Source organism: Pinus tabuliformis, chromosome 7, assembly GCF_031772625.1.
Source record: "Pinus tabuliformis cultivar Carrire ecotype Pingquan chromosome 7, CPIR1, whole genome shotgun sequence".
In the NCBI taxonomy this organism is placed as follows: Eukaryota; Viridiplantae; Streptophyta; class Pinopsida; order Pinales; family Pinaceae; genus Pinus; species Pinus tabuliformis.
In genome coordinates this window covers 1,505,457,175-1,505,483,360 of record NC_142293.1, presented here as the reverse complement: position 1 = coordinate 1,505,483,360, position 26,186 = coordinate 1,505,457,175, and the positions used below count along the sequence as shown (strand labels likewise).

Here is a 26,186-nt window from a genome sequence, read left to right as displayed (position 1 = left end):
CACAGTTGGTCGATTTGAATTGATAATATTATGAAGAGATTGCCGAGAAATTGACAATCCCAATCCTCTATTGTTAGTCACTTAAAAGACATTATCTTCATTTGGTATGTGATACAGCGGGAAAGTCTGCTCTAAGGTCTCACTTATTAATAGAGTCAGGGGGCCTTCAATGTCGATGGATAAACCCAAATCGATAGGAGGATAAAGGGCTGCTTCCAATGACTCAGAGAAACATGTATTGAGCTCCGTACCCTGGTCAAAGCATGTGGAATTTTTTTTATACTTGATTGCCTTCCTTTTATTGTTATATCCGATCTTCTTCTGATCTAAGCAAAGAAAAGCCTTGCTGTTTTGGAAAAATGTTCTTTTGACAGTCAAAGGTTCTAAGCTCAACGAGTCATCGCTGGCATGATTTTCCAGATTTGTATCTGCAGAGTGGGAGGGGGGGAAGGAAACACACCAAATGATGCTCTATTTCAGGGAGGAGATGTGGATGGAGGCCTCTGTTTGGGCATAGTTGAGATGGATTTGCCTTTGGATCTTTGAAATAGCGAGGAGGACAATGGTCTAAAGTCCTTGTCCTTGGCATTGATCAGCTCACTATGTTGATATGATGTCTGGTGAGGGTCCTCCAATTTATCAACCTGGGCCGAGGTCGAGTGTAGATTTGCTTTCAGTGGGTATTATTCCTTATGAGATTCTCCTCAAGAGTAGGCAATTGATGGTCAGTAGCAGCCTCCAATGCACGTAGTGCCTGATTGGAAAAGGTAGGGGTCCAATTCATCCCAGAGTCCCGTCTATTCCTTCGAAAGTGGTTCCTCCCAAATCGGAGAGGACACTCAGCAACCAAATGCCCAATTTCATGGCATCTCAGACATATAAATGGGATTCCCCAGTAATCCACTTGCTGCCTGATTGAGAATGTCCTCCAGTATATATCCAGAGCCGTTGGAAGACCCCCTGTGAAATCTGCTTCAATCAGGACCCAAGCCACTCTCTTGTCCAACAAATCAGCACGTCCTTCATCCACTTAATAAAATGATTTCCAATCTTGTTGGCAATCTCCATGATAGCCCACTTGGACCATAATTCCATTGGGAGACCAGGTAATTTTACCCAGATGAACTTTCTTTTGGGAACTTCTTTAGTTGGATCAAAACCAACAGTCCATTTTTGAAGACATAGGAATCCTCTGCCTCTCACCCGTGGCATGGAGCCAATATTTTCAGCATCCTCTTCAGTCATAATGAAATCCAAACCACCCATTCAGCAATATGCTGACCTTCGGACGATATCCAATGATTGATGACTGGCATTTGTTGATCAAGTCCTTCATCTGACTGCCAGACATTCTTAAAAACTCCCAGCGTCCTACCAGAACTCTCTGTTTCCGCCTAACAACATTGTCCCAGTATACATCAACCCCCATAATGAGTTTCTGCATCTCTTCTTGTGCTTTGACCGGTTTCTTCTTCCTCCTCCAAGAATTTTTGCTGGAAGCAAGGTTGTCATCCTGTGCTTTACAAGGCTTTTTACAGTTAGTCTCCTGCACAGATTTTCCTTTCTCATTGAGCGAAGAATGAATTATAACGTTGCTTCGTCGGTCCTTGCTTTCGTTTTTGGCGGCGATGGTTACTTCAATAAGTGCCTCCACATCATTAATCTGGTCTATTAGTGGAGTTTGACCAACCATCACAGCATGTGCCAGCAAAGCCACCAATCCAAATGTTTTGATTTGCCAGCAAAGATGTGGCGGACCCTTAACAATTAAAAAGAAATGTGTTGACCCACAATGATACTGGCAGATATAGATATCCGGGGAACCACACCATCATGGATACCGATAGCCAATCAAACTGTCAAAAAAGCAGCATCAAGACAATATTTGCCGATAATCTTTAATGTTTGAACTGTTCTCTGACATCTGGAAGGATCATTCTGGCCATTGGCAGGATCCAAATCCTGTTGCCAGGGATCTTGTATCCCAATTTATCTCCTCCAGGTAGATTATTATTGGATGAAAATGTACTTACGCTGGCTATATTCAGACTTTCCTCTGCACCAATGGAATATTTTATAGGCCTTCAGATGTTTTCAGTGGCTTCTAATGGGGATGATGGCACTCCCGCATTAGGAAAATTCCCCAATATTGTCAAACTCGATCTGTGAAAATTATATTCATGAATTTTTCCACATTCGCGCCTCAGGTATCATAAATAGATGAGATTCAAATTCGTGGTAGGTGAACTACCAAAATTGTCGCATTTACTCTCCACTTCACGCCGCCACCCTTTCCTATCCAATGGTCCCTGATCATCACTGTTTTTGACTGATAGAGAGACCTGGGAATGAAACCAGCCACTCCTGTGTATGCAGAGTTATTTCCCTGGCTGAGCTATGCAGATTGATACTTCACTGATCTCTGTATGATCGTTGTATGTCTTTGTATCAACTATTAGCAGGATTCGTATTGTGATCATGCACAACTTGCACAGCACCAACAACATCTAAACCAGCATAAAGTGCAGCTCATCCAGCAGCATCCACAGATCCATTTTATTTTACCACCCCGACTCTTTTTGTCTGCAAGACCAATCTTGTCCAGATTTTTACCACCAAACTTTTCAGCACACCACCTTAGCAGAGAAGAGTTCTTTATCTTATCTATTGTATTCAGGACATTAACTTCGAAATATTTGCAGCAGTAACTAGCTTCAGAACCTTCAACTTCACCCTTGTTAGCAACTACCTTTCCTTCCGCTGCCTCTGGTCCATCAGTCATTACTGAATAAACAAATGCTGAAATCCAAATCTTAGTAATAACTATACACGCACTAGATGGAGTGCAGTGAAGAAAACTTATGTTCACAATGCACTTTAGATTTAGATACCAATACCAAATTTTTAAGACCTCTGAGGTGCCGATTCAACAGGGAAACATAGAATTTTTATGTGCCACTGCTCCACCTTAGGCGCCAAATGTTTATATGTCAAGATGCAAGTATACCACCTTTACCTTTGGTATTGTAGACTTCTTCTACCAAACCATACCAAGAATACATGCAGTCTTAGTGAAGAAAATACCTTACTCAGAAGAAGAAGAATATCAGCTTAGTTTTTTCTTGTCTTAGATGCTTTACTGATGTCCACCGCTATAAGACCAATAAGTAGAAGAGCTGCAATGAGTAATCCCAACAGTTGAAAAAATTCACTCACCGATAGTCCTTCCATCCAAAGCGACCAGAAAAGTGTGCCTTTCATTCGACGGCATGCAGCCAATTGTTGCAGCTCCTCCTCCTTGGCTCCTTCCCAGAGCTGAGACATCACCTCCGGGATACCTCAATTCGTGGTCCAAATAGTAATATCATGCATGATACAGCCTGGTTGCAGTCCATCAGACATTCATGTCTACCGTGGTTCATTCGCTTCAGCTCAAGTGGTCAATCCCCATGCAGCAAGGTATTCTTATTACCGACCACATACCACACTCTTCCAGGAAGGCTCGCTTTACCTCAGGCTCTTTTTCCACAGGATTTCACAGGAAGGCTCTCGTAGAGCACCCACCTTGTCGTAGCATTTGTCTCTTACCTTGCAATTCGCATTGATCTGGTGATGGAACCATCACATTGTGGGCAGAGTGGGCCAGATGTTAATCAAGACTCAGGATGCATCATTTTAGTGTTTAGATTTATAGAGTATCTAATGATTTCAGTTATATTTTTTTGATTCATGAATGGTTTTGGTTTTCAACTTTGAATATGTTTTTTAAAATTTAAAAAATATTTTATATTTTTTGTACTAGACATATCCTCGTTGCATCTGGATCTTAGCTTTTCAAAAGTCTAGCGGATCCATATCCATATTCTGGAAACATAGCCTAGCATATATAGATATATTATAAACTAAAGTTTCAATTGTTAATTATTATCACCTATATATTATAATAATAAACTCTAATATATTTAATAAAGTTATATATATTAATAATTCTATATATATATATTTAAAGTTCATTGTTTTTTTCCGTGATAGTTAAATGTATTGTTTTTATCATCCTAGAAGTTATATTATATAATAAAAAAACTAGATAATTTAAAATTAAAATTATGTAAGTAATATATATGTTTTTGTTGTCCCACAGGAAAAAAGTGTAATTTTGTGAATTACTTTCTTCATGTGCTCTATCACTGTTGAAGCATATGTTTCAAAACATCTAGACTGTCTTCAAGAACATAATAAAAACGTGAAAGAGAGCTGTCATAGGATCACCTTAATGGCTTCTATCAGTTCTACTATGGCAGAAAAATATCTCCTTCCTACCCATCCAGAAAATATTACAATTTTTATTTTTTTTATTTTTTATTTTTTATTTTTTATGTATTACAATATAAGCTGGTAGGAACAAGCAGTGAAAGTCAAACCAACATCAAATATTTTAAGAAAAAATATGCATTAAATAGGCACGAGAGTCAAAAATATCAGAAGAGAAAAGCCATGTGCTTTGATGAGCCCTCCCTGCACTTCAGCTTGTCAATTTTAGATAATAATGGTATGTTCTATGCTTTAGCACAATTTACTTCATTGTTCCTTATCAGCCCAATGACAATTTCCAATTATATTCAGTAACAATTATATTAACTTAAACACATTGACAGTAAATGCAGATAGAACATAAAAGCATGTGCAGAAGACAAACCAAGACAAGATGACATAAGATATGGTGCATGCCAGGGACAAACCCCAATGTGGGGAAACCCTTTGATCAAATCTTCTTATTATTCTTCAATAGTTTAACAGAACGAGAGACAAATATCAGAATTACTTGCCCAAAAAAGTTGTGTCAAATTAGTAGTCAACTGTAGCTCTAACCAGAAAGTCAACGGTGGTCAAAGCAACTCCAAAATGTCCTCCAAGCAGCTCGGTCAACAGCAGAAGAATGCAGCCTTCCAAGAGAGTCAAAGTCAGCAAAAAAATAGTTCGGTCAACCCAGTCAAATGCTCCTGTAATTTCTGTAGTCAAAGCCTGAAGTCAACCCTGAAGTCAAACCAGTCAAACTATCCCAATCACCTTGAAAATCGTGCCAATCAATGCGGCCTTAAAAAAACCGGAATGTTGTCCACAAGAACGAAGTCAACGCTGAAGTCACCCAAGTCAACGCTGTCCTGTTACTTGATATTTTCGGCCTCCAAAACAATTTTGAAATTCGTCCTCTTTTCACACGTGTGAAGTAGGGAAGCCTCCAAGCTGTACGGACCAATCAAGAGAGGAGAGAGAGAGAGATATGTGATGAGATGAATGATGTCCAAATGAGAGAGAGGTCACTCCTATTTATACACTTTGTTGAGGGTGAGGAGACATATCTATTGGGCTTCATGGGCCTACATTTGACTGAGGCCGACCTTGACAATTTGTGCATGAGAGAGAATAAATTCAAAATTCCATTTTTGCTTGTTAGAATGAGATGATCTTTATATCAAATATGGACTTCTCGAAAAGATGAATCCAATGCAATAATCATCTCCATCATATGAGCTGTCCTAAGGTGGAATTTGGCCCTAGTTTCCAATTTTAACACTCCCTCTCAACTAGTTTGAATTCCACCTGCCAATCCATCTGTCATCATCATGCCATCCCTATCATCACTGCCTTGTTGAACCATGAAGTAATAATGAAGAAGAAGTGATCGAAAGTGAGTCATAAGATCATACCACTCTCCATTGACAAAAGTCAGTCCTTGATCCCAGATCAAGTTGTTGAACACCATGCATCTTAGTCATAGGGAGTACGACAGTACATGATGCGTTCATCGGTAGTGCTATGGTCCCTAACCATCTTTTCCCAACTCTTTGGCCAGATGAGAGGTACTTCCCATGAGTCCCAGAATTTATGGGTAGGATGTGTGTCGGGGCAACGACAGGAGAAGGTGAACCACTCGTCCTGCTCATATGCCATAGGAGGTGAACCACTCATCCTATGCATATGTCAATCGTAGGGGAAGATGAATCACTCACCCTACATGCATGTGTCCGAGTAGGGGAAGATGAACCAATCACCCTACACACATGTCAACCATAATGGGGTATCACAGGGGAAGGTGAACCATTCACCTTGTATCCAGTGCACCTCTAGGGGAAGGTGAACCACTTACCCTATGGTCGCTCATAGCTCCAAGAAGTACCACAAGCCCCTAGGAGCTCCTAGATCTCAGTGTCCAACTCATACAGGACCCTCATAGGAGGGTCGTTCCACGATTCCAAGTCTCTCCCGGAAGGTTAAGAATTTGACCTTCCCCAAAGGCTTTGTGAGAATGTCTGCGACCTGCTCATCCGTCTTGATGTGTTGGAGCCTTATTGCTCCCTGTTATACCATATCTCAGATGTGGTACCTGATATCAATGTGCTTGGAGCGGTCGTGGAACACGAGATTCTCTGATAGGCAAATCCCACTCTGGTTGTCGTAGAAGATCACAGTGGTATCCAACACGTGCTCAAATAGCTTACTAAAGAGCTTCCTCAACCAAACTGCTTCACAACAGGTCATACTTGCAACAATGTATTTGGCCTCGGCGGTGCTTAGTGCAATCGATTTCTGTTTCTTGCTTATTCAAGATATTGAAGCAGACCCCAAAGAGAAGCAACATCTAGACGTGCTCTTACGATCCACCACATTGCCAACCTAGTCAGCATCTGAATATCCATGTAGCCTCAAGTTCCCGATAGTGTATCTCAGTCCATAGTGGATTGTGCTTCGAGATATATCAAGAGATTCTTAGCAACAATCCAATGAATGTGATGAGGCTTGATCATAAATTGATTCAACGTGTTCACAACGAAGCATATGTCAGGATGAGAGTTCACCAAGGACATCAGCCCCCCCACAAGTTGATAATACTCGGAGGGGTTCGCTAATCTGGGCCCAACAACACTTCCACATAGCTTCTTGAAGTTGAGTTCCATCGGAGTAGATACGGACCTGTAGTCCACCATCCCACATCTCTCAAGTAGCTTTACAATGTATTTTCCTTTCGTATTTTCCTTGAGAAAGGAAAATATCCCCTGGCTTTTGTCAGATCTCCAACCTTAGGAACTAGTGCATTAGTCCTAGGTCCTTCATCTCGAATTCGGAAGCCAACTTCCTCTTGCATTGATGAATGAGAGGGTCGTCACCTGTGAGAAAGAGATCATCCACATAAAGGATCAGAATGAGAGGCTTGTCCTTTTCAACCTTGAAGTATAGGTTCGGGTCAACATCGTTCCTTGTAAATCCCAACTTCATAAGATAACCATCAATCCTCTCATACCAAGCTTTAGGGGCTTGCTTCAACCCATAAAGGGCTTTCTTCAACCTTCCTACATGTGTCTTATGATCTTGAACTTCGAACCCTTCAGGTTGTTTTACATAGACTTCCTCTTTAAGCGAGTCATGCAAGAAGGTAGTTTTGACATACATTTGGTGAAGGCTCCATCCTTGCGAGGCAACAAGGGCTATGATCAAAGAGATGGTGGTATATTGGGCAACTGTTGCAAATATCTCATCATAGTCTACTCCTTCCTTTTGAGAGAAGCCTCGAGCAACAAATCTGGTCTTGAACTTTTCAACACTCCAATCAACTCCATGTTTGATCTTGTAGAGTCATTTTGAAGTGACAACAAACTTGTCCTTGGGTTTAGGAGCCACATCCCAGACATCATTCTTCATGATCGACTCATACTCCTTGTTCATCGATCCTTCCAAACTTGTTTCTTCACGGCTTCTTCGAATGTGCAAGGCTCAGATTGTACAATGGTACTCATGGCCGCTAAGTACCCTTGGTACCTATTCGGCTTCTTGCTTTCACGAAATGTCCCCCTTGGTGTTATATGTTTTTTAACATCTTCAAGACTATCTTTGAGCAACAAAAGTCTTTTTCTTGAAGTAGAGGGCTCACTAGGAGGTGGATCAATGAGATCCATCTTGGTGCTATATGTTTTTTAGCATCTTCAAGACTATCTTTGAGCAACAAAGGTCTTTTTCTTGAAGTAGAGGGCTCACTAGGAGGTGGATCAATGGGATCCATCGGGCCTTCCACATCAGGCATTGGTTCATCAGATGGAGGTTCATCCTGCTTTTCTGCATCAGCATCATCATTGTCCTTCCTAGGGATAGGAAGATCCCGAATCTTTCTAATAGTAGAATCTTCATCGAAAGTGACATCATAACTTAATTTCACTTCTCTTTGACCAAACACATATATTTTATATGCCTTCGAAGTTTCACTGTAGCCCACAAACGTTCCTTTCTTCCCAGATGCATCTAGTTTGTTTCTTTTCTCTTTCGATACATGAAAATATACGGGACAACAAAAAAATTAAAATGAGAAACATCAGGTTTTTACCGGTGAAAACTTCTTTGGGTGTCTTGAAGTCCAACGCTTGATGTGGGCATCTATTTTGAACATATAGAATGGTGTTTGCAGCTTCTCCCCATAAGAACTTCGGAAGACCTTGGTCATGAAGCATGGCACAAGTGGCTTCTATGATAGTACAATTCTTCCTTTTGGCAACACCATTTTGTTCAGGAGTATATACAGTAGTGGTCTCCCTCTTAATGCTAGCTTCTCTACAATAGTCTTTGAATTCATTTGACTCATATCCGGTCCCATTATCGGTCCTCAATATTTTGTTCCTTTTCCCTGTTTGATTCTCGACTAAGGCTTTGAAAGAGCGGAACCATTTGAACACTTCATCCTTCTTCTTTAAGAAATCGATCCATGTTTTGCAAGAGAAGCCATCCACAAAAATAACATAGTACAAATATCCACCCAAAGATGTCACGAGCAACATACTTGATAGATTAGAATGGACCAATTGAAGAATATCGGTGGTTTGAGTTTCACTTGAGGGGAATGGTCCCCTTGTATGTTTTCCGGCTTCACTTCCCTAACAAACATCTTCATGATTTAAATTGAATTCGGGCATACCTGTGACCATCTTCCTTACATCAGGTAAGGCTTTGAAATGAAGGTGAGCAAATTTTCAGTGCCATAATTCGGATTGAAGAGATGTATCACAAGTCATTGCTCCCAACAGACTTCCTCCAACCTGATAGAGACCTTCAACCCTGAATCCAAGAGTGAATGCATCTTTTGAGTTTTTTTGCCAAACACAAACTTTCCCGTCAATGAATGTCACCTTGAAACCTTTGTCTTTCATCGCAGACATAAAGACCAAGTTTTTTTATTTTTTATTTTTTTTTGTTATTTCTATCTCATTTAGATCAGGTACATATAGTACTTCTTGTAAGTGGAGGGTTTGACCTTGATTTAAGTGAAGAGTAACAATCCCAATTCCTTTCACGGGATAAGTGGCATTATCCCCAAGTATAATCTCCATATTTATCTTCTTTTCAACCAAGTTTGAGTGGGCCATCTTGTACCTAGTGAAGTGCCTTCAGGCACCACTATCAATCAACCAATGATCTAATGTATCCGAAGGAGAGGCGGTGGTGAGGGCAAAAACAAGATAAAATTATTTTTGCTTTACAACATTAACTTCTTCATACCTGGAGTTTCTCGACTTTTTGGGAGGACGACCATTTCCATTTCGAGCACCGGGGGCATTCCTTTTTCCTTTGTTATTGAACAAGTTGTTCCTTTGATTGCCATTGCCTTTGTAGTTGTTGTTATTGTTGTCATCATCTCTTGGAGTATCCTTCTTGTGAGGACATTCTCTAACAAAGTGGCCAAACCTGTTACAATTGAAGCATCTTCCTTTTCTTCTTTCTTTGAATCCCCACTTGAACCCTTGACCTTGATTTCTTGGACCAACATTGTTCTTCTTCTTAGAATGAGCAGAGAAGGCAATATGATTGTTTCCATTTGAGGGCTTGTCTCTTTCCATCATCCTTATTTCTTCTTGAGTGCATCTAGCCAATAATTCATCAAATCTCCGAATCCTATAATTGTTGAGGACTGTAGTGTTGAACATATCCCATTCTCTTGTAAAGCCTCCAAGTGCAATAAGTTTGAGCTCCCTATCACCAATGACTTCTCCAATAGATAGGAGATCATTCTTGATCTTGGTAATCCTCATGAAGTAGGATTGGATAGATTCTCCTCTATGCATCTTTATGTCTTTCAACTTGTTTGAGAAAGAGAACTTGATTTGCATTATTTACTTTGAACATCCCAACCAGCTTGTCATACATCTCCTTAGATGTTTCCAAATCAGAAATATAGGCAACCAAAGGTTTGTGAATAGAATCAACAATAATTTTCTTAGATTTAACCTAGCTTTTCTTGTACTTTGTTTGTGCAGTTGCGGATGCATTTGAAGGAGGCTCTGCTACTCTTCCTTTGACATAGTCCATAGCATCATTTTCTTCCAATGTCAAATCTATAGTCATTTTCCATGCATGGTATTCGGATTTGTCCTTAAGCTTGTCCTCGGATTTGAAGAAATATGTAGTCGTCATTGGGACTAGTTCCAAGTCGTTGTCCAACAACTTCTCTTAGTGATTGCTTTGCTTCACTCTTGCTTGGGCCTTGTCTTCACCTGAGCTCTGATTCCATGTTAATTTTAGATAACAATGGTATGTTCTATGCTTTTGCACAATTTACTTCAATGTTCTTTATCAGGCCAATGACAATTTCCAATTATATTCAGTAGCAATCACATTAACTTAAGCACATTGACAGTGAATGCAGATAGAACATAAAAACATGTGTAGAAGACAAGCCAAGACATGAGGACACAAGATATGGCGGATGCCAGGGACAGACCCCAATGTGGGGAAACCCTTTGATCAAATCTTCTTATTATTCTTCAATAGTTCAGCACAGAGAGAGAGAGAGTACAAATATCAGAATTACATACCCAAAACAATCTTGTCAAATCAGCAGCCCTAACCAGAAAGTCAATAGAGGTCAAAGCAGCTCCAAAATGTCCTCCAAACAACTCGGTCAACAGCAGAAGAATTTGGCCTTCCAAGAGGGTCAAAGTCAGCGCAAAAATAGTTCAGTCCAAGTTAAGTGTTGTTGTAATTTCTGCAGTCAAACGCTGAAGTCAACACTGAAGGCAAACCAGTGAAATTGTCCTAATCACCTCGAAAGCCGTGCCAATCGATGCGGCATTAAAAAAATCAGAATTCTGCCCGCAAGAATGAAGTCAATGCTGGTCAAAGTCACCCCAGTCAACGTTGGTCAATGCTGTCCTGTTTCTTGAAATGTTCAGCCTCCAAAACAATCTTGAAATTCGTCCTCCTTTCACATGTGCGAAGTAGGGAAACCTCCACGCTGTATGAACCAATGTTGCGAAAATCGCGATCATGATTAAATCGACAAGGGGAAAAATCGTAAAAATTGGGAAAAATCGATAAAAATCAAGAAAAAAATCAAAGAATACAAAAATATTCATTTTTTTTTTTTTTTTTAATATCTAAAGCATCTACAACATCAAATAAGTACATTGACACATAAATATGATAAAAGAACTAATATATAAGATGTGTAATATCATTTTTAGTGCTACATCACACATAATAGTGAATCATGTCTTGAATAGTAAGTCTCGACTCCTAAGTCCTAACTCAACCTCAAAATATCAACAAAAAATATAATAATGTATCTCATATCCTGAGTCATAATGTCATATACAATGAAATAAACCAAATAACTAATACCACTGATTTCCTCTGCCCCTCTTGCGAGAAATGCAATAGCTTTCCCTTTCCTTCTAGATGTAGATGCCGATGGAGTTGGCAGTGGACTCTGCTGTGCTCTAGAAGCTGAAGAACTAGGAGCTACAGGAGGTAGACCACGTCCTCTACTGGTGGCAGGGGTAGTTTGGGTAGGTGGTGTCATCTCCTCCTCCTCCTCCGCCTCCTCCGCTCCCTCGACACCTTCCACTACCTCCTGCTCTAACCAATCATCGATAGACTCCATGAGAGGCCTCTCGGCCTCAACCCTCCATGCAACAATGGTGTCAATCCCATCCAATGAGATGGCCTCCATGTCAGGTATCCTCTCAAGTTGCCTCACCCACAATCGAAGATTGTAGTAAACGTAGACCATGTCATTAAGTCGCTGGGACTCCAACCTGTACAAAGATCATAAAATAATAATTATTAAAAAAATATTATTTAATGAATTCAAAAAATTAATTGGAAATTTGGAATATTTTAAGTTTTAAGTTTAACCTATTGCGCTTCTTGTTGTGTATTTTTTCAAATACACTCTAGTTGCGCTCGCATCCTGAGGAGCTACATGTTTGGCTGAAGATTCAAATGGCAAGCTTTCGCAGATGGGGTACTCTGGCACCATAGCTTCTCCACCATGCATCTACAACAAAATTACAAATAAGATAAACATAAGAAAAAAATGAAATTTGAAAGTTGAAGCAAAGTATGAAGTTATGAACTTGAAGAGACAATGAAATTTGAAACAAACTAAAAAATACCTAGAATTTTAGTCTTCCTATCAACCAAAGGCATCTCAAAGCTAAATATGCCACCTGCCATCCTGTATATCTCCATTTCTTTGGAGATTTTTGCACGTTCTGCTGGAGATGGCACCATCCTTTGAATACAGGTGAAGAATCCATCCATGATCTCAGCATCAAATCAGAACCCACAGAGGTAAGAAAGTGTGGGGTTCAAGTAGATCCCTGCAACATGAATGGGACTTCTATTGTTCATCAATCACTTCCATAGGAGGAGTTGTTTCTGAAACCCCTCATCTCCCTTATCATCATAATAGGCCCGAATGGATTCTTTGGCCCTGTCCATAGCCTCATACAAGTAGCCAATTGCGGGCTTGTCACCATCAACTAATCGAAGAACCTTTACCAAAGGTTCAGTAATGCTGCACACCTCCTACACTCCCGCCCATAAGTTTCCCTGGTATGAAACTAATCTGGATATGGCCTCTCCCTTTGATTTGCGGCGAAATGTCAAAGCACGTCACTCATTTGAAAGAAACATTCTCTTCACATCCCACATAGAATTCAAGAGGGATTGAAGAGATATGAAACTGGTGCCAAACCGTGTAATGGCGGGGCGCACCAACTCCTTATTGTTGGTGAATTTTCTCATCAAATGAAGCACAGATGCATGATTATATATAAATTTTGTAATGCTTTTTGATGAGTCAACAATATCTTTGACAAAGGAAATTTTTCCTATGTCCTCCAACATCAAATCAATACAATGTGCAGTACAAGGTGTTCAAAATAAAGTAGGATGCCTCTCCATAAGCATCTTGCTAGCAACAACATAATTTGCAGCATTGTCCGTTATGACTTGGACAACATGTTCTGCACCCACCTCCAAAATAAACACATCCAATAAATCACATAATAATTTTGCATCTTTGATATGTGCAGATGTATCAACAGATTTCATAAACATTGTCCCCTTGGGATAATTAACCAAGAAGTTTATAAGGCTTCTCCCCTTTTGGTTGGTCCAACCATCTAACATCACAGTGTATCATGTTTGTGCCCATGATGCCCTAAACTCCTCCAATCTTTTGGTGCAGTCAACCTTTTCATCTTGAAAAATGCAACCTCTAAAGTCATCATAAGAAGGGTTTTTTACTCTGGGCCAACAATTGCAATAGCATCAACAATAGGCTAGAAAAATGGATTATTCTTTGCAACACTGAAAGGAATATCACTCCAAAGGAGAAACTTGCCCAACAACTTGTCAGCGTCTTCTTTCTCCTTTTTTTTAAGCATTGAAAAGATAGATGGTTGTGAACCAGTCGTGGTTCTAGGAACAAAATATGATGAGGTAGCTACAGGGTTGGTTGTAGATATTGACGCTGAAGTAGAACCAGTGCCAATTTCATATTCACCTCCTAACACTCTCCCTGCTAGTTGCTTCCTCAGATTTGATTTGGACAGTTTGACTTGCTCTAATTCTTTCAATGATCTGAGGGCTCTTTGGATGATTTCCGGATTTGTATTAGTGCAAGGCCCTACCTCATTTCTAGGGATTTTTGCAAGGTGATACTTCAATCTATAAACCCCCCTGTCATATGATGCCCACACAACTTGCAAGACAAGTTTGATCTATCAAACCTTCCATTAGGTTCACCAAATTCACACAGAGGGTCCAATTTCCTTGGTATGTTTGTAACTTGGTTGAACTCTTGAGTTTTAATGTAAGATGAAGTTTGAAGTTGAAACTTGAAACTTGAACCTATGGCAGAAGAAGAATTGCAAATTAAAAAAAAAAGAAGTTACGTACATGACACAACACATCGAATTTTTGACAAAATAAAAAAAAACCTCAACTCAATCCAACAATAATAGAAAAAATGCACATTCAAACCTAATAAAAAATGATGCAAAAAAAATAGAGCACAAGAAAAAATTAAACTAATAAATCTAACAATCAAGTTTTTGTATTTTTGACCAAAATGAACCCTCTCTACTCTATGCAACAAAAATGAAAAGAAAAACACAATCAAATCCACTCAAAAATCATTGATAATCAATGGGTTATAGAAACCCAAGCAAAAACAAGAAAAAAATGGCCAAATTTGGTGCCTATACCTGAAACCACGGTTTGCCGAAGAAATTTGGTCCAAACACGAATTTCTCTTGCTTGGGATGTTAAAATCTTCTGTTTTTCTCCTACTCTACCCTAGTAGTTGCCTTCCTCTCCTCCTCAACTCTCAAACAAGTCCGCTATCTGCTAAAAATGACAAATAAAACCCATGGAATCGCTTTTAAAACATGTTGTCCCGGAGGTTCACGATTTTTTTGTATCGAATCGCGATTTTTTCAGAAAAAATCGCTATTTTTTTTCGGAAAAGAAAACTTCATAAAAATCGGGCAATTTTATTGGCAAAGTTAAAAAAATCGCGATTTTTTGAAAACATCGTGATTAAATCGTGATGTTCGCAACACTGGTATGAACCAATCAAGAGAGGAGAGAGAGATATGTGATGAGATGAATGATGTCCAAATGAGAGAGAGGTCACTCTTATTTATACACCTCGTTGAGGGGGAGGAGACACTACATATGACCATTTTTTAAAACCTGAGTAGCTTTTGAAAGAGCATCTGCAGTCATGTTCAACTCCTTAAAGGAGATGAAATCAAAGTTTGAGCCAATCTCGTCTAAATTAGCACCTAATCGTCTGAGCATAATATTATGAAGCTTTGTCTTGTCATTCGTCGAGTCAATAGTCATCATAGAATTATCAAAGATCTGTATTTTCTTTACCTCTCACTCCAATGCACATTTCATCAAGAGCTTCAATGCATTACATTCAGGATAGTTGTTTTAATCAACCCTAGTCCTTAAACTTTATCTAATGTACATCAGATGGAAACATAACTCTCTTGGCATTTCCAAAATCCATTTTCCAAGTCCCATCAAAATATCCCCAATACATGGATTTGTCAACCATAACCTCTGAAATTTGGCTAAGGATTGGCATAGTATGTCGAGTTGAAAACTTCTACGTAAATGCATGAACCTATGCATATGTTTGAAAAATAGGAACATATTTTCCCTTAGAGAGAGGAGCTTTTGGCCAACCATATTCCTTTCAGAACTAGATAATGAATTGTTTGGAAGTTTGTGTTTCTTAGAGAAATGTCGAAAAGACTCTTCGACCAATGAACCATGCTAGACATTCGTATTGGTCAGAGGAATAACTCCACCTTTGATGATTATTTCATTAACTCGAAGCTGCATATACAAAGGAGGTGGCTATTCACTTCACCTTCTATGAGGGACTCTCGGTCTTCCTCATAACTCTTCATTTCATCTACCTCTGTATTATGTACAATAATATTACAATAACCTTGAAGGCGTATGTGTTTAACATTTCCCCCCTTATGTCGAAGGGGTGTTTGTGAGTCCAAGCAACATTTTGAAACTTTGAAACTTTTCTCTTTCAAGTGCTGTGGTGAAGATGTTTACAATTTGCTCTTTTGTGGAATAATGTCTGAGATGAATAATCTTGGGCTCAACATGATGTAGAATCATAGGTATTTTGTGTTGATGTGCTTGGTACGATCATGAAAGTTGGGATTCTTGGCCAACTTGATTGCAAAATTATTGTCAACCAGAGGAGTAAAATTCACTTGTTTCTCCTGCAAGTTTTCAAGAATTTTCCTGAGCCACAAAATATTTTTTGTTGCTTTTGCAGCTGCCACATCTTCTACCTCTAGTGTAGAATATGCAGGAAGTGGCTATTTCTGTGACTTCCAAGAGACAACTACTGATCCAAGACTAATGAGAGAGCCTAAAGTCTAAATTCCATTTTCTTTATCAACATCAAAGTCTGAATCAAAATCCAATTAGGTTGAAGTCATCCACCTTGGAATACTTGAGTCCAAAGTCTTGATTTCCTTTTAATTATTTTTGCACTCTTTTTGCAGTTGACCAGTGTCCTTCACAAGGATTTTGCACAATCTTGGAAAGAATCACCACAATAAATGAAATATCTGGTTTGGTGGTGGTAAGGTAGATAAGACTCCTTGACTGTGACATAATTGCCCGAACCTAAGGGTTTGCCGAATTTAAAGGATGAGGTTCAAATCTAGGTGAATCTAAAAACTTTGGTTCAAGTTCGCAGAACTTTAATACAGTTTTGACATAAATTTGGTGGGTGTTCAAGGCGTACATAAAACAATCATCAAATCCCCACCAAATTCAAATATTGTTGATGGAGAGGGTGATTGCATGACCAAACAATTTGATTAAGCAACATTACCTATCATTGTTTTGTAGTTCATTACCCATGAGAAGGGCTTGGCCATTAACAAAACCAAAGAAGCCATAAGACGCTTTGATGCGTTTGCCGGTTATGCATGAATAGAATTGAGGAAAATTACATGGGGCATGTTACGTGTCCACTGAGGGTCAAGGAAAATCACACAGGGAAGGTTCCAACTTCCAACAATAAACGTGAATTACGCGAGGCAGGTTATGGGAGTTGACGTGAGTTGCATCTGGGAGTTATGAGGTGATTCATTAATTGATATAAAGACACATTTCAAATAATAAATTTAATTATATTTTGAATTTTTATTAATATGACGTATAATAATATTATAAATTATTATATCTCATATATATATATATCATAAATTAATATAAATTTTATTTATTAAAAATTATAAAATTATTAATATAATATATTGTTATAAGTACATAAAAAGTAAAAATATAAATTATATTATATATATAATTTTTTTATTATATATATTTTGAAAACTTTATATATATATATATATATATATATATATAGTCGAACCCAATGCCGAACCTAATTTGAACCTCATTGCTAAATTCAAATTCATTTCAAACTTCCTTGTTGCTGAATTCAAACTTGAACTGAACCCATGTGACATTGGCCATAACCTTGCAAACCTCACCATGGGTAAAGGAAACAGAGGAATGCTGTAAGACTTAAGTACAACAATGCTCAACTTTGACAAGAGAACCAACACTTGAATAAGTAGGTCCAAATGTTCAACTAGAAGATGCTAGGGATGGAGAAGAACCTTGGAATCTTTTCCATTGCTAATGAAGAAATTCGATGAACATTAAGATTCCTTCATTCGAGTTATGGCACATTGGGACAAGTATAGAGTTTGGGAGAGAAGGTCATTTAGTTGGATAGTTGGTAAGAAGATAGACTCACTCAGACAATAGCTTAGTTGCAACAAGAGTTGACAAAGGAGTAGGCCTTGGCAAAGCTCCAAGCAACTGTCTAAGAGCACTAGGAAGCAAGGCCACTTTCCATTATCACTATCGAAGCCAACAACAATACTAAGACCACTTTGGTAAGTCTATTTTCCTTAGGCATTTCTCTTGAGTGCTTGGGGAATTTTGAAAAGCACACTAGAGGCATTGATTCCAAGCTCTTAAGGTAGATGGGCCATGATGGACAAGAGCTAGGAAAGAGAAGCCAAGGCATTTTGGGCCCCATTGTAGTTACATTGCGGATCAAGCATGAAGGCCTAGGTTTCAATTGCAAAGGTGCAGAGCTAATGATCATGAAGACCACCTTGGTGAAGGTGAAAGACATGACGGTGTTGGCCTATCATTAGGAGAAAGAGTAACAACAAACGAAGGTCGCAACATGCTACCATCTTAGCCTTCTTGTGCTAGATTGCAAAAAGGTAGTGATAAGAAGAGCTTTAAGACTTAGCCTGCACCATCACTTAGAAGAAGGAACTAGCAGAACAACCAAAAGAGGAAGAGGAAAACCAATAGGTTTGCCTCAAATAAGGCATCTCTTGTTTGAGGTTGTTACAAGAAGAAAGGCCACAACATTGTTACTTGGAGGTATGCTTATTTTACAAGAATAAAGGCTGGCTTGAGGCATGTTATTGGGAGAAGCAAGTGATATGCCACACGCTTCAATTTTTTTAGAGGAAAAAGGACAAGAGGTCTTCCTTAACACTTCAAGAGGTACACGGAGAAGAAAAATATCCCTCACACATCAAGAAACTTAGAGGTACATGGAGAAGAAAAGCATATCAAGCAATCCATGCCACAATGCCAAATTTTTTTTCCACCACTGCAATTTGTGTGGCCATTGGGAAGCAAAGTGTCGGTGAATTCATCCAGAGCTTCACCCTAGAAATTGTACAACAAAGATAAGGTTGTGGAGAGTGACTATTGAAGAAGATGAAGAGTTTCCTTCAAATAGCAGAAGCTATCCAAGGAGTTATAACAACAAAAGAGTTTAGTGACACCAACAAGATGGACAACAAGTTGATGTAGAGGGTAACCACAACTAAGTGGTTGTTTCCAATATTACATCTAAAAAACCCCCCTCGTGGAGTTATGTTAGACATTGGTGTAGGGAGGTAAATGACCTTGGGGAGTTCTTGAGAACTCCATGATGTGCTTGCAAGCATGTGCAAACACCAAAGAGTTATTTCCATGTCAGGAAGCAACAAAACCTAGTAGTAGAATGCAAACCACACTTTCCTTGTGGAATGGTTATGCGATGGAAAGTGTTGGTGTCACACTAAACATAGGCCAACATTCGACTTGGCTTCACTAATTACCAAGATGCACTGTCTCCAAGTTTGAGATGGAGATGGGAATGAATGTTGACTCCAAAGTTTGGATTTGGAGATTGCTCAGAGCTAAATGGGAAGTTCCCATATTATTGGATAGGGTTTTCCCAATTGCCCGAAGTAATAACGTAAAAGAAAGAAGGAGAGGTACTAAAGGGGAAGGGCTGGAAGAGGGAGAGATTAAGCACTTTAGTGCCAGGGCTGGAAGGCTGGAAGAGAAATGAAGTGCTAAAAAAGAAGAGAGAAGAGAAGAGTAAACAGGCCGAGCGATAGTGAATGAACTATGTTGACTCCAAAGTTTGGATCTGGAGATTGCTTAGAGCTAAATGGGAAGTTCCCATATTATTGGATAGGGTTTTCCAATTGCCCGAAGTAATAACGTAAAAGAAAGAAGGAGAGGTACTAAAGGGGAAGGGCTGGAAGAGAGAGAGATTAAGCAGTTCAGGGTCAGGGTTGGAAGGCTGGAAGAGAAATGAAGTGCTAAAAAAGAAGAGAGAAGAGAAGAGTAAACACGCTGAGAGATAGTGAGCGAACTTTGAATTGCAGGGACAAGTGTGCCAACAACTAGAGCTAAAGTCATAGCCAAGACTAGAGGTAGTAGCTAGAGCCACGAGTCAGAGCTATAGCTAGGAGCTAGAGTTAGAGCCACATTTTAGAGAAGCAGGCAAAAGGTACATTGATCCAGATTAGTTTCCTTAAATCTTTTGGAGACGAAAAAACCTGTCAATGTGGAGGTGTGATCCGAAGTGGATCTGAACCCATGCATGGTTGTAGGCTTTCGTACTTGCAAGATTAATTTGGCAATTTATGAAGGTTAGCAAACATTGGAAATCATTGTAAATGTAAAAGTTGAAAAAGACTGTGAAAATAAGAAAGGAAAAAGGGATCAATTAAAATATAAAAAATAAAATAGGAGAGAAGGCTGAGGGAAGGGAAATGAAGGGTCATGGTTGTTGGCCTTCCCTTCACCCCCCTGCTCTCCCTATTCCCTTCTTCATCTTCATTCTCAAGAGGTGTTTTGGCTAAGAGAGTAATAGGCATAGAGAGCCATGAAAGCGTTGTAACCAGAGATTGCTCGAATGAATCACTGAGGCCCATTGGAAGCTGGTTATCCCAATTGGGTTTCCAGGTTAAACATCATGGCCTTTGTGTCTTGAATGGTTTGGTTATTTCTGTGTTTGTGAGGAACAATCTGTTTGAATTAACTGTTCTGTGCATAATTTTGTTGCTTGCTTCACTTTTGAGATAAGGTATAGATTTCCATGGGTTTTAATGGCCTGCTCCGAGGATTGTTAATAGCTGTTGTGTTAATTATTGAGTTGAGAACTCATTTATCTCCATAGTGTGGAACTTTTTCTTTGTATTGCAGTGTTTAATGGCAAATACACATAGCAACAGCTCTCTATCCTCCATTGTTGGGTGATTTTAGAGCTGGGAAATCAATGGTTCTCATTCCAGAGCTGTTGCACTGGCCTAGGGAGTTTCTAATTTGGTGTATTCTGGTTGTTGGGTGATTTTCTCTTTCTTCAGAGCCCACTGTTTATTCTGAGTCAAAATTCTATTGCCTGGGTCGTTGCCCAGTTGCCTGAGTGGGCTTCACCTTTCCTCCGCAACTCAATTGACAGCCTGGTCGATTCATTACTTTGCCAGGCTGATTTTCCTTATCTAGTTGATTAGATTTCATACCTGGTCCTTCTCCAACTCACCTCATCCTGCAGAACAATTTTATTCAAAATCATTTAAAATATGCATCCCCAGTAATATGTGTAATAAAATATGTGCTTGGTAACCAAGTGCAGTCTAAGGGAGACATTGGTGAAGTCTGGGCTAGTCAATGGTCTTGAGCTGGTTTTATTAAATGCTATGAAAAGCAATAATGGAGCTGCAGTACTTTTTCTGAGGTAGGTATTTGGATTTGAAGATTCTGGAACAAGAGACTTTGCTTATCGCCTGTCATGCAATGCGTATAATGTGTTGGTCCCAGACTTATACCGAGGAGAGCCTTGGAGCAAGGATAGGCCTGAAAGTGAATTTGAAGAATGGTGAGGGAGACATCTACCACACAGTTGTGAGTGACTGACATATCTGCAAAATGGCTTTTAGAGGGGTTTAGTGCAGCTGGACTATCAGAGAAACTAGGCATTGTAGGATTCTGTTATGGAGTTGGCCGTTTAGTTGAAACCCTTGGTAGAGAGACAATCTCATTTTGATGCAACTGTTTGTTTCTATGGAACATGTTTGGGGTGCCATGGAGGCAACTTAACTCTCCAATCCTTACGACCTTGAAAAAGAAGGGAAAAAAAAATAAGGAATAGTCTACCAAGGCCACAATTTCGCCCAGATGGCAAATTTCTTGCTGGAATTCGGTGAGAAATTTCAAAAAATCCAACTGCTGGAGTGTTTGAATTGCTTTTTTGATGGTGGAAATGGATTCAACACCATCAAGAACCCTTGGGGCACCCAAAATCCTGAAGCTTGACAACTGTAATTCAGATTTCCAAAAATCTCTTTGGCCTAGTTAGACTACTCTAAAAATTAAAAGAAAAAGAGAATGTGCAAAAGATTTTGGATAAGAAGGAACACAAGAAGAGGCCTACTTATTGTATGGGGAAGCTTTTATGTGATTCATTGTGTCTAGGCTGCAGCAGAAGCTTATTCATCTCCATGGATTGTGATTTCATCTCATATGCGTGATGGAGTTCATGTTTATGATGATTTTTTAGAAGCATATGCATGGCTGAGCCACAATATTGATGAGAATGACAACGTTGCATCTTGGTGCGACTATGGATACCAAACAATTGCAATGGCTATTGAACTGTGATAGTTGACAACAGTACACATATTGAAACTGTTTTTTTGGTTGTGTCATCTCTGGAGAGTGAGCATATGTTGGGTAATTGGTTTGAAAACAGAACCATCCTTTCCTGACCATCATAGAATAGTGAAGGAGAAGTTGGCACTCAGAACAACATCTAGAGCAAGCCTTGGAGCCAAGAACTGCAGCCACTTGGTGTATGCCTGCTTGGTTGTTGATAATAGAGAACCTTTTTCTGAGAGTCCTGGTGGTTTTTGTTTCTGCAGCTAACTATCATGTGCAGGTGACACTGTGAACAGAGAATTCACAGTGCATTGGTTGTTTGCAGAGTATTCTTTGTTATTGACTGGATTGCCATTGTGTTGCTATCTGGTGGTTGCATGCATGTTACAACCAAGAGAAGAGCTTGCAGCTAGGAGAGGAAGAGAGATCCTTGTAGAGGGCAGAAGACAGAGGCCTATTAACCTTTCAGAACACACAGCTCTTTATATAAGCTTGAGAGCAGAGCTTTGAAGAGGGTTCAGCAGAGGATCTGTGTTGGTGAAGCAAGCGGGATATAAGTCCCTTATTTATGGATCATGCTATGCCCTTTTCTGCACAACACATTGGTATTCCTTGAGAAAATAATGTTTTGTGGTCTGATTTTCTACTGCTCATTTATGAGTTACTCGAGGTTGCCACTTTTTCTGTTATTAATGTAATTTTTCTTGGAAAAGATGGAAGCTCTACAACCCCAAATTGGAAAAAATATCTTTAATGGCTCCCAGATTGGGGGCTCCAAAATGGAATTATGCAGTGTGTTTACAAAATGAAAGAAAAGATACGAGTGCAGTTCTGTGTTGATTGATTTGCAAGGGCTTTGGGAAGAGTCAGGAATACTGTTCTTAGGAGCATAGTGGTGTACTCTCTTGCAACAACATAGTGATTGAGACGATCAAAGTGGTTTTGTTACATAGCTTTAAAAATGATGGAAATGATCAAAGCCTTCAAAAGGATCACACAAACAGAAGGCAAAGGACTCAATAGATTGGTTGACAGGTATGGTTTCACCTATGTCATCATTGCAAAGCCCTTGGAATCAACCCACCGCAGATGTGTATTAGAAAACAAGAACAAGGGGAGAAGCAAATGTTGCAGTTGGGATTTAGTGTCTGTTAACTGGGGGGATGGTGAGTGGTAAAATTTGTAAAGGTGGTGGCACCCTCCATCTTATGAAAAGTGAGAGGCAAATGTTTTGATTCTACTGCATTTCCATGTGTGGCATCTGCTAGCTTTTTTCTTCAATTGTCATCTGTTGCGTCTTTCTTGTTTACTGACATATTCCTTTACGTGTATGCTATCCTAGCAGATTTGTGTGCGTGGGTTATATCCATTTGTTTAGGGTGCTATCCCATTGTATGCACAATGCATTCTTATTCCTAGAGAGCGTTTTCTTGTCTGATTTTCTACTGCTGATTTGCAAGTCAATTTTGTGTTTCCTTTGATTTGTTTTTAGAAAAGATGGAAGCTCTACAACTCCAAATTGGAAGAAAACCCCCAAGACTGGGAGTTCATATTGTAACTGTGAGCTGCTTTGATAACATGAAAGAAAACATACAGTAATAATTCTGTTTTGGTTAATTGCACGGGTTTTAACAAGAATTAGAAAATGCCACCTTGGGAATAGAATGACACCTTTTTTTGCTTGCATCGTAGTGATTGGGATAATCGAAGCATTTGTGTCACAGGTTTGCACATAAAAGTGTTTCCATAAAGAAAAGCCTATGATTCAGTAGATTGGTTGATATGCGTGGTTTTTCTTATGCTGCCATTGAAATCCCTTGTAATGAGCTTATTTCAGATGTATCTTGGAAAACAACAACAATGAAAGAAGCAAGTATTGAATTTGGGAGGTGCTTTGTGAGGGACTAAATTTTAATGGCCTGTTTATATCCATCATTTCAAGAACTGTTGAACTGAAAAAGATAGAAGAAAAATACGAAATCCTTATGTTTCAACTCCCTGTCATCAAATTTTATTCTGTTTCTTTTGTGAGATATGATGGTTCTTAAATAGTTACTTTTTAACTGTCTGCTGTAGGTAAGTCCTCTGCAGTTGAAGGGAAATGTTGACCTTCTAGAATTGCCCTTGCTATTGTGTTTTTGTGGGTTTTTGCTTGCTTGAAATTTTGTGGGTGTCTCTGTTGACATATTTTCATTTGAGTCTATTTTATTTTCATGGTTGTGACATCCTGCTGTCTATTTCTTTCAATTGAATCAACCACTCCAAATGTATATTGGAAAAACAAAAGCAAAGGGATAAGCAAATATTGCAGTTGGGATGTACTTTTATTCAAATGGTGTTCTATCCTTTCAGGCTCAGTGTCTGTTCTTTTGGGGGACGACGAGTACTGTTAAAAATTGTAGAGGTGGTGGCAAGTGCAACCTCCATTTTATGAAAAATTGAGAACAAATGTTTTCAAAAAGCAGATGACTCAATTCATGGAATCATGGCTAAACACGGTTTACCATCACATAAAAAAAGACACTCTTGCTAGTGTCTTGGCCTATCATCCACATGAAGTTATGCTTTTGAAGGTGGTGGATGTAGGTGATCTAAAACATGAACATATTGGTGGCATAACTCGAGAAGGTGATATCATATGTTGGGGTGAAATATAGTTCATATTGTGGCTGACAATATTGAAACTTGTAGGGGGCAGCTTAGATTTTCATGCAAAAGTTATTTATTTTTTCAGTTGTAACACGTGATTATCTTCTTGTAGAATATTTTGGGTAGATTCAATTGGGTGCAATCTATGGTGATGTAAGAATGATCAAGTTTATGGTAAAACAATGTCTTTAGCTCAAGCATGGACTGGTAATTTGCATCAAGAGAATTAATTACTCCTCTCAAGACTCTTTGCAACTGATTTCATTACACACAAAAATTGGTTATTGGGGAGGAAGTTTGCAAAGTTTGCTTGTTGGAAGAGAATGGGCAATGTCCGAACATTCAAAAATATTTGGCACAAGTTACGAAACTAATCGTGGGATCTGCATTCTAGAAAGGATCAGAGAAAAAATCGAATATTGTTGCACTTTGTTTGGTTGATGTTGACAATGCTATCATGGGCCAAACATGTGTTGAAAATTGGTAGCTCAAGGATGAATTTCATCTCTGACAATTCTGGAGTGACTTTCTAAAAATAGAAAGTCATGTCTAACATTTCAAGTATGACTTCCAAAAATAACAAATCACCTTGTATCAATTGGTAATCAAGTATAGTTGCTCGGAAATCACTCAACTTATGGATAATCAATCCTAATAGTTCAATTTTGACTTAACTATCAATATTATCATTATCCTTATGATACTATAATATTATTATCAAAAAGAAATTCAAGTCACCTTACCTTCATACTCCTACGTTACTCTCTCTCTTACTCTCTCATTAAAGACTTGACATATTTCTCTTACACACTCATTGAAGGCATGTCAGAAAAGATTCCTTTTACGCACTCTTTAAAGCATATGTTACACTCTCTCGTAAATGAAAATGTTACAAAGGCATGCGTATCTCTCCTTTAATGACAATCGTTACACTCTCTCCTCAATGGCATGAGTTACACTTCCTAAAAGGGCATGGGTTACACTCCTCAAGGTATGCGAGATTCCTCCATTGAAGGCATGCGTTGCCTCTCTCCATAATGGCTTAAGTTACTCTTTTCTATTTGGCATACAAGTTACTTTAAGACATGCTCCTCCTTTATGGCACGAATTCGTTGCTCTTATATATATATGTGCCTCATATCTTCTCCCCTCACTACTTGTGCATTGTGAAAGAAGGATTCAAAATTGAGAGAGAGAGTTGGAGAGACTTGAAGAAGATTGTGAGGAAGAGAGACTTGGAGAGTAAGAGAAAAACTTGAAGGTTGATTCAGTGTTTGCATCAACTGTTGCTATCAGTGATCTTCATGCTACAGCTTGTTCAAATTTGGGTGAACTTACTCATTCTCTTGATCTCTCATTGTACTTTGTATCTTTGCTGAACAATTGATATCTAATAGAAGAAGAATCTGGTTGGGTTTTCCCCTTGTGGGTTTTTCCTTGGTCATTGGACCTAAATTCTCTCTGTCTCATTTTATTCTTGGTTGTCTTCCTTTGTGCATTTGGTTTATGTTGTTGATAAATCAATGCTTATAGGAATTAGGGTTTGATTCCTCCTTGATAATTACATGTGATTTATGTTGGCTTATTTTACTTCTATGTTAGATTATCTTTCATCAAGTAATTACCAAATTAAATGTAAATGAAGACCACAAGAACAAGAGACACAAGATGTAGGCACTTAA

The 26,186-nt window shown here is 38.9% G+C and overlaps 1 pseudogene; it reads left to right on the top strand.

The window, feature by feature from the left end:
- The first annotated feature begins 3,404 nt into the window (after positions 1 to 3,404).
- Positions 3,405 to 25,058, top strand: LOC149253545 (uncharacterized; annotated as a pseudogene).
- The last annotated feature ends 1,128 nt before the right edge of the window (positions 25,059 to 26,186 follow it).